An 8,205-nucleotide genomic window follows, 5' to 3' on the forward strand; every position below is an offset into this window, starting at 1 on the left:
AGAAAAAAGTTAATTAGGCTCCTGTCATCCCTATTAGGGTAATAGACATTTGTTAAGATTACTGGAACATTGATCAATTTACCTGTATTACATACCTTACTTTATGATTTTAGACAACCTGAGATACAATGAAAGGTATAGCCTTGTGCAAAACATCCCATGGGCCTCTGCAGTTTCGTATCCTCTCCTAGCAGTTTAGCAGTGAATCCAACACGAGCACGTTGTGCAGCACTGGGAACTGAATCTGTCAGCCAGAGTCCACAGACGCACAAGAAGAAACTACAGATTACGTTGCTTGCAGATATTAACACCATAAACAAAGGTAAACAAAACAGTTTTGATACATGTACACATTGTAAACAAGAAAGAAATACCTGACATCTTATTTTAAATTGAGTTAAGAATGTGCTTAAAATATATTACTTAACTGACTATACAGTAGGTGGTGATTTAATTAGGTCATTGAAGATTTATTATTGTCATTGTTCCCAGATTTGGAGGTGGCTGAAGATGTCCTTACCTTAATCATGCTTCTACTTTACCAGCTTTGAAGATTAGTCAAAAGACATTTAGAGCATCTGCAGTTTTATGTACAGATGAGACTAAGATGAACCTTTCCCAAAGTAATGGAAAGGTAAAATGTTAACAAGGATATGCAGAACCTCCAAAGAACATTACCTCCTCTGTGAAGCAATGATGGCATTATGCTTTGCAGTTTTAATTGTCTGAAATCAACCAAATAGAGACAAAGCAAATATATACAAAATTATCATTATTCCTCTTAGATGATTGCAGTGCACTATGTTCAAGTCCAACATATACAGTAACAGTACTTTAACAGTACTTTTGGTACTTTTTTTCTTCTTTTAAACACTGCCTAATTTCAATGTTATTTTACATAAATACAGTATTTGCTTGATACATAAATTCTGCATTCAATACAGATGTATATATGTGTAGTGGTTTGATGGGTTTACTGAGACAATTATTAATTGTAGCAGTAATCAAGAGATTGTTCGTTGGGGCTTTTAGAAAATCAATCGTCAGAACAACTAACAACGCACACACACGGGTTCAATACACGAGATACATTTATTAATATAAACTGTGCACCAAACATATACTAGTCTGCCTGGATACGAGCGGCAGACCTTACTGTGAGGGTTATGAATATACAAGGTATATAATCTCGAAGAGATGCAAACACAAAGAGATACACAACAGAGAATATATGTCAATATATATCGTTCGGTTACCAAATCGCTAATCAGTGTTATTACCCACTGTTACTCTAAACTCCGAAGTAAATACATTACTCATGAATTAAATTGATAACAACTTGTGTTGAGGTACAATTGAATTCTCGAGACGCAATATAGAACATGGGGTTTACTTATCCACTGTGTTTGGATTTGGAATTTCCCAGCACGAACACCAAACCAGCTGACAGGCTCTGTTGCAGCCTCTGTTCCAGCGGTTGTCCAACGAGTCCTCACAAGTCACTCTTTTGCCTGGGAAGAAGCTGGTTCGTTCTCCGTCCAGCGCTGCTTCTGAATAAGCTATTCAGGTTGTCGACGAGGGTCCAACTGTAGGCTGCCGTTGATCAAGCGGAGCATTCACGTTGGTAGAATTCTGAGTGCGTACGGAATCCTCGCCCTCGCTCTTAGAACAAAGTCCAAGTCCTTTTGCAGACAACAGCAGTTGTCACGTGATTGTCTCTGAGGATGCGTGAAAATGGCCAAGGAGAGCTTAGAACTGAGCTTGCGCTCCCTTTTTGATCAAGACCCAGATGTGTGCTGATTGGTTGAGAGTTTGGCGGGCATTGGAGACCCACGTGGTATTACCACGCCCTGCCAGTCCCTGATTGGTTGGTCAAGGTGAGATATAAGTCACTTCCTCTTGACACTTAGGAATGCAGTCCAGATGTCCATTCGGCACTCCCTAGACTGATAGGCGCCAATGGATGACCATTGATCATGATAGCCAGGCTTAGCTAATTGCATCCCCATCTGGGAGTTTGTTTCTTATCAAAAGAAAACATCTTAAATCAGCTTGCATGAATTTTTTCTCTGTGGCTGCACCACAGAGATGGAGGGTGAGATGGGGCCTCTTGAGTGAGAGGAGCATACCAACGCTTAATTCTGTCTTATTAACAAGCATTGCCGCTACATATGTTACAAAAGAGTTTGGAGTGGGAAATAAAATGAGTATATTAGTATGCTCATTTTATTGATTCTATATTTTTTTATAGTCAGGATAGAAGTTAATACCATTGCCATAACTCTTTACAAATATTAATAACTGTAGCAAAGCTGAGATTGTAAGCACAGGTAAGTCATCAAAGGGCGGAGTTATTTTTATCAGGAGAGACACATTCTTTGGATTCTCACAGGAAAATCAAGGAATTCGCTGCACCATGTGAGGAACCCAAAGAAGGCTCCACAGCCAAAACATTGTGTTTCCTTTCTTCTCTTTTCAACAGAGAATAAACCTTTACTTGTTCCTTTGCAGCCTACAGATGCTGATGCAGCTATGTACTTGAACTACTTCTTACTTTAAGTAATCCTAGTAAAACATTAATAAAACATAAATGATTTTTTTTTTTTGCCGCACAGTAGTTAACATTGCTGCTCATAGAGCTGGGGCCCTGGATTTACATCCTTGGGTGATGTCTACATGGAATTTGTACATCCTCTGCACGTTTGTTTAGGTTTCCACTAGGTACTTACTGTATTGGATAAAAAGTGACTAGAAATGAATGGTTTAGAATACAATGGTATGTGAGTGTAAGTGTTTGGCTATCTCATGTTTCCCCAGCTGAGTCTTTGACTTCAGGTGCCCACCCTGATCTTCCTGGCCTCTATCAGTCAGGACTCCACCTTCACTCATTATTGTGAGAGTTTTTCTTGCTGCTGGCTGGTAAGAGCAGTTCTTTTAAGCATTGCAAAACTATGCTATTTCTGCTTTTCTGTGTGTTTAATGTCTGTACTCCAAAATTTAATCTTTCACTGTAGTGATACCTTTCACAACAATTTATAACATTTAAGTCTCTGTATTTGAGATTAACAGACCAAAATAATCTCAAACCATCAAAGGTATTTTGTACCAAGTATATCAATACAATAAGCTAATAAGAAAATTGGTCATTTGTACTTATAAAAAGAAAATCTTGTGATAGGAGTTCTATTTGTGATGTTTATAACACTATGACAACAGTGGTGTAGATAATGAAATTTGTTGTTACTTGATCTGCCTTAAGGCACTCACGCGTATATGCAAGTATATGTACACATAAAGTCTGCATCAGGAGACGTACAGAGTATAGATTAACAATCTGTTTCACAATACTATTCACTGTGTAATTTAAAATCTTATGGACTTTATCATCTCAGACACAATATTTAGGCTACCAAGAGAGACTATAGGGTTTCTATCCATTTCCACTTCTGCTTTTCCTGGTCAGGATTGCGGTGAGGCAAGTGCAAGCCAATCATACATGGGGACAATTTGGAGGCCACAGTAAGGGCCAAGAGGGGAAATTTGGCCTGGACACTGGAATGACCCCCTACTCTTCTCGAGAAATGCACAGGGATCTTTAATGACCACTGAGAGTCAGGACCATGGTTGAAGGTCTCATCAGAAAGACTATACTGGGGCATTAGGACCCACACAGACTGCAGGGTGGGTGCCCCCCACTGGTCCCACTAACACCTTGTCCAGCAGCAAACGTAGTTTCCAAGGAGGTTTCCCATCCAGGTTGGCCAGGGTCAACCCTGCTTAGCTTCAGTGGGTAGCCAGTTGAGAGCTGCAGGGTGATATAAATGCTGGCCCATTTCCTTCCATTTTATCCAATACAGTGATGTTGCAGAGCAAGAGCCTATCCAAGCAAGCAATGGGCATAAGATGGTACACCAGTGCATTACAGGGCACACACAAACACAAAAACAAACTTATACAGTACCAAGGCCAGTTTTCTCAGAAGTCACTTAATCTAACAGTAAGTTTTTGCATTGTGAAAGGAAACCTATGCAAACACAGAGCAAGGTCTAGAATTAAACTCAGGGCCCCAGTGCTTCAAGGCAGTAATGCCGATCACTGGGTTGCCTGATATGCATGTTACTAAGTTTAAATATTATGTTTTCATTTCAGGTAACTTTTATTAATTAAAATAAAAAGGGCTATTATTGACTTTTGAGAAGTGTTAGAGATATGCAGATCCATACATACAATAGTTTGCATGAGTTAACTTTTGGTACATCCATTCTAAAATCCCTACTCTACAAGTTATTACCTATAGGAGTTGTTTAAGGAGACATACCCTTGACATTCAAATGACTTATTCGGTTTTGTTGTCATCTAAGAATTTTATATTAGGTAGAAAAATGTACTCTTCAGCAAGACAATGACCTCTACTAGAGCACGGTCACATTGAAGTTAACTTGCAAAAGGAAAATTCTATAGAAATTCATGGTAAGACTTGGTAATTCCATCAGCTATGCCCAAAAAACTGTAGAACTTTTGCCAGGAGAAAAGGATCAAATTAATTCACATCAGTTTGCTGTAGTTGCTGGTAAGGTGTACTGCAGCATGATGATTGGTCAAAACCCAACCACAAATCTCAGTGCACTGCTAAAGATGTTATTATAGAAGCAGTGAATAGCAAGATCAGAAATTCTAAGGGGGATCTTTCATCCACATGCATAGTTACAGTATATGCTGTACACTATGGTAATTGGCTATGTCGGATAAAACGGAATGTCAGATAAATGAAAGTCAGATAAACGCGACTCTATTGTACTGAATAATGGGTATGAAACCTTTTGCTTATCTCTAAACTTCAATTTGTATATCTTCTTACAGTTTTTGCTGACATTCAGCATCCTTCACATTTAATAATGATAAATCAGATCATTACAGCTCTGGATAAAAATAAATACTGTTTCTGCTGCTTGAAATGAAAGTAGCCAAATATTTTCTGAACTGATGTTGATACAATAATATAATGCTAAAATTGTAAAATTTTATAAGCCCCCATTTTTCATACAAAATGTTAACAGGATCACCTCCTAACAATGTTATATCCAGAATATTTAGGAAAGGTTTCCATGTGTACAAGTGCACATGAACACATAATTGCAGAGCACAAATTGATTTTCTATCCTTTACTCTTAGGAAGAAGAATCATGGAAATAATACAAGGTACCAAAGAAATCACCAAGGCTGAAGATGTACGAAATGACAAAAAAATGCTAATGAAACCTTATGCTAATTGGGAAGAGTTTTTGATGCCAGCTCCAATTTCCATAGCCATTTTAGGATAATTAGTCTTTATCTCTTCTAATACAGACTTTTCTATCAATAAAAATCCCCCAAAAGATGGCTTTAAATTCATTCGTTACCCAGAGTCCTTCCGCGCCTGTCTCATGCAAGTGTGCAATGCTGGATGGGGTGCGTTCAACGAGGCCCATAAGAACATGGACCAGATTCGTCTCCACTCTGCCAATGTGCCAGAGTATGTAAAATTAGCAGTCAAGTTGATTGTCCGAGATGACGACAAGCTCATCAAGCTCATGCTCCCTGACCAGCTAGAAAACATCAGCTCCATAGCAGAGGAGTGTAAAATCCTGTCAGAGCTCGCAGAGAAAAAATTCACCTTTGTCATTGATCTGATTCAAGAGCTGATGGAGGCCTGTTTGAATGCTAAGGCAGCCTATAGTGAAGAATTGGAAGAACTGAAGCAGAAAATAGAGGAATCCAAGTTGAGGAAACAAACAGCAGAAGAAGGAAAACGTAGAGCAAATAAGACATTTGAAAACATGCAAAAGCAGTTGGATGAAGCTCAACAAGAATATAAAAAAGCCATGGATTCTCTGCCCAGTGGTTGGGATATTGTTGGCATGAACTTTGTGGAGGGCCTCACTAATTTAGTTAATATCTGTTATAGTGCTTGTACTGCAAGTGTAACTAAGCTTGGAAGAAAAACAAGTAAGGAGCAAAATCCCATTGCGTTAGGCAATGTTTATGCCAAATCACAGGTTCTCTTGAGTCTCCTAGAACTAGTTAAGTCTTTTTTTCATGAAGACAAAATACATTGGGGCTGACGAAGGGACTGGATGCGATGGATGCGATGGGAAAAGTAAAGGAACAATGGGAGAAGATGATATTCTTTTTCCACATGCTCTCCAACATAATCAAAACCAACCTAAACAAACATTTAAAGGATGTTGTCCAAACTGCAGAAAAAGCAGGTTCTTCCAAGCTTGGCTATTCAGCAAAATCATTCCTGAGAGATCTGCTGTATAACCAATCTTTCCAAGCATCTAATATTGCCAGTTTGGTGAACATGTACCAACTTGTACCATGGCCTTAGACCCCAGCAAATCTGACTTTGATACAGAACGGAAAAAGTTACAGATTGGCTGTGAAGAAGCAGAAGCAGGAATAAAAACAATTGTACTGAAAAATAAAATAGAATTTGAAAGGAATAAAAAATCAAGAACAGAGAAGATTGAAAAAGCACTCAATGGAGCATTGCCCCCAGCCTCTGAGGAAGAGATAAAAGAAGTTAGACAATGTGTTGAAGTGGGAATGAAGATGTCAACTCAAGAAGAAGAAGATGAGGGACAGTATTGTTAGCTCTTACATTTTTCTGCTGAAAATGCAAAGAAATAAATGTACGAGTCCTACAAAATATGCTTCTTTGTCATACAGGCTTATACTATAACATGATAGACGTGATACTGGAAAACATTGCTTAATAGAAAACTGCAGGATTTGTTCAATGGGAATAAACGGGCTCGGGGTAGTTAGTTTGGATTCACGGAAACTAATATTTTTTTTTCTGCAATAATACAATATACACATTTCTGTAGTAATATTATTAGTTTGATTATAGTATTACGAATTAATTGGAGTGGAATATATTTTTCTATTTTTATTGCTTATTGCTTTAGGTACATATGTGTTTCCTGCAGGTATTGTGATGATACTTTTATAATGGACAGCCTCAGAGTAGATCTTGTCTACAACAGAATTGTTCTACAACAATATGATAAATGTGTTTGCTTAGTCGTGATTTGTTTCTAAATCTTTGAAATTTCATTTGCTGCTTCTACGGTTTGCTTCCTCCATATTTGAAAATATGACCATTTCAATATTTAAACAGGAATCTAGGTCACAGATATAAAATTAATAAAGAGCAGTGGTCCTAGTAGAGATCCCTGTGGTACTTGATTACATCGCGTCAAACTAACACATCCTTATCTGTATCATCTGTTTTCTGTTTAATAATTAATTCTCACTTGTTTCCCTGAATCCCTACCAGATTTGAGAATTAATTTGAGAATTAACCTGTTCTTTTTATATACATTTGTAGCGGCAATGCTTATTAATAAGACAGAATTAAGTGTTGCTGTGCTTCCTAAATGAGGCCCCATCTCTCTTTCTCATCTCTGTGGTGCAGCCACAGAGAAGCTATTCATGCAGTTCTGATTTAGATTTATCTTTGAGATAAGAAGCAGCTTCCAAATGGGGATGTGCCCAGCCATGCTTGGCTATCACGATCAATGGCCATTCCTGGCGCTTATCTGTCTGAAAGATTCTTGGGAACATCTGGATTGCGGTCCTAGATGTCAGAGGTCATTGTGACTCATCTCTCACTTTGACCAACCAATCAGGAACCTGCAGGGCGTGGTAACCCCATGTGGGTCAGAAATGGCCACTAAACTTTCGACCAATCACCACCTGTCTTGGTCCTGGTTTAAAAGACACTGCACAGCTCAGAAACTTTGCTTCTCCGGCCACTTTTCACACCCTCAGAGACAATCACGTGACAGTGAGTGTTGTCTGGGACTGGAACCTTGTTTCAGCAAAGTGTCGGCCCAAGGAATGCCCGTACAGAAATTGCTAGCCGACACCAATGAGGACGCTTCGCTTGATCACCAGAGTATACGTTTGGACTCTTGTCGACAACTTGAATACGTTTTTATTCAGCAACAGCGCTACGCCAGAAGCAAACCGAGTTTCTTCCCTCTAAAAAGTGACTTGCTCGGACCCGTGGTCACGCTCTGTGCATAGAGACTTTCTACTAATCAGCCAGACTACTAGTAGGTTCCTGAGAGAGACACTGTCGGCATGTCGCCACAGCAGAAATCTCTCCTCCTAATTCTCTCCTAAAAAGCCAGAGGACGCCGGGACGATGCCTAT

The 8,205-nt window shown here is 39.0% G+C and overlaps 1 pseudogene; it reads left to right on the forward strand.

Annotated features, from left to right (window-relative positions):
• Positions 1-207: 207 nt before the first annotated feature.
• Positions 208-6,105, forward strand: LOC138223916 (uncharacterized; annotated as a pseudogene).
• Positions 6,106-8,205: the final 2,100 nt, after the last annotated feature.

Source organism: Lepisosteus oculatus, chromosome 18, assembly GCF_040954835.1.
Source record: "Lepisosteus oculatus isolate fLepOcu1 chromosome 18, fLepOcu1.hap2, whole genome shotgun sequence".
Classification (NCBI taxonomy): domain Eukaryota; kingdom Metazoa; phylum Chordata; class Actinopteri; order Semionotiformes; family Lepisosteidae; genus Lepisosteus; species Lepisosteus oculatus.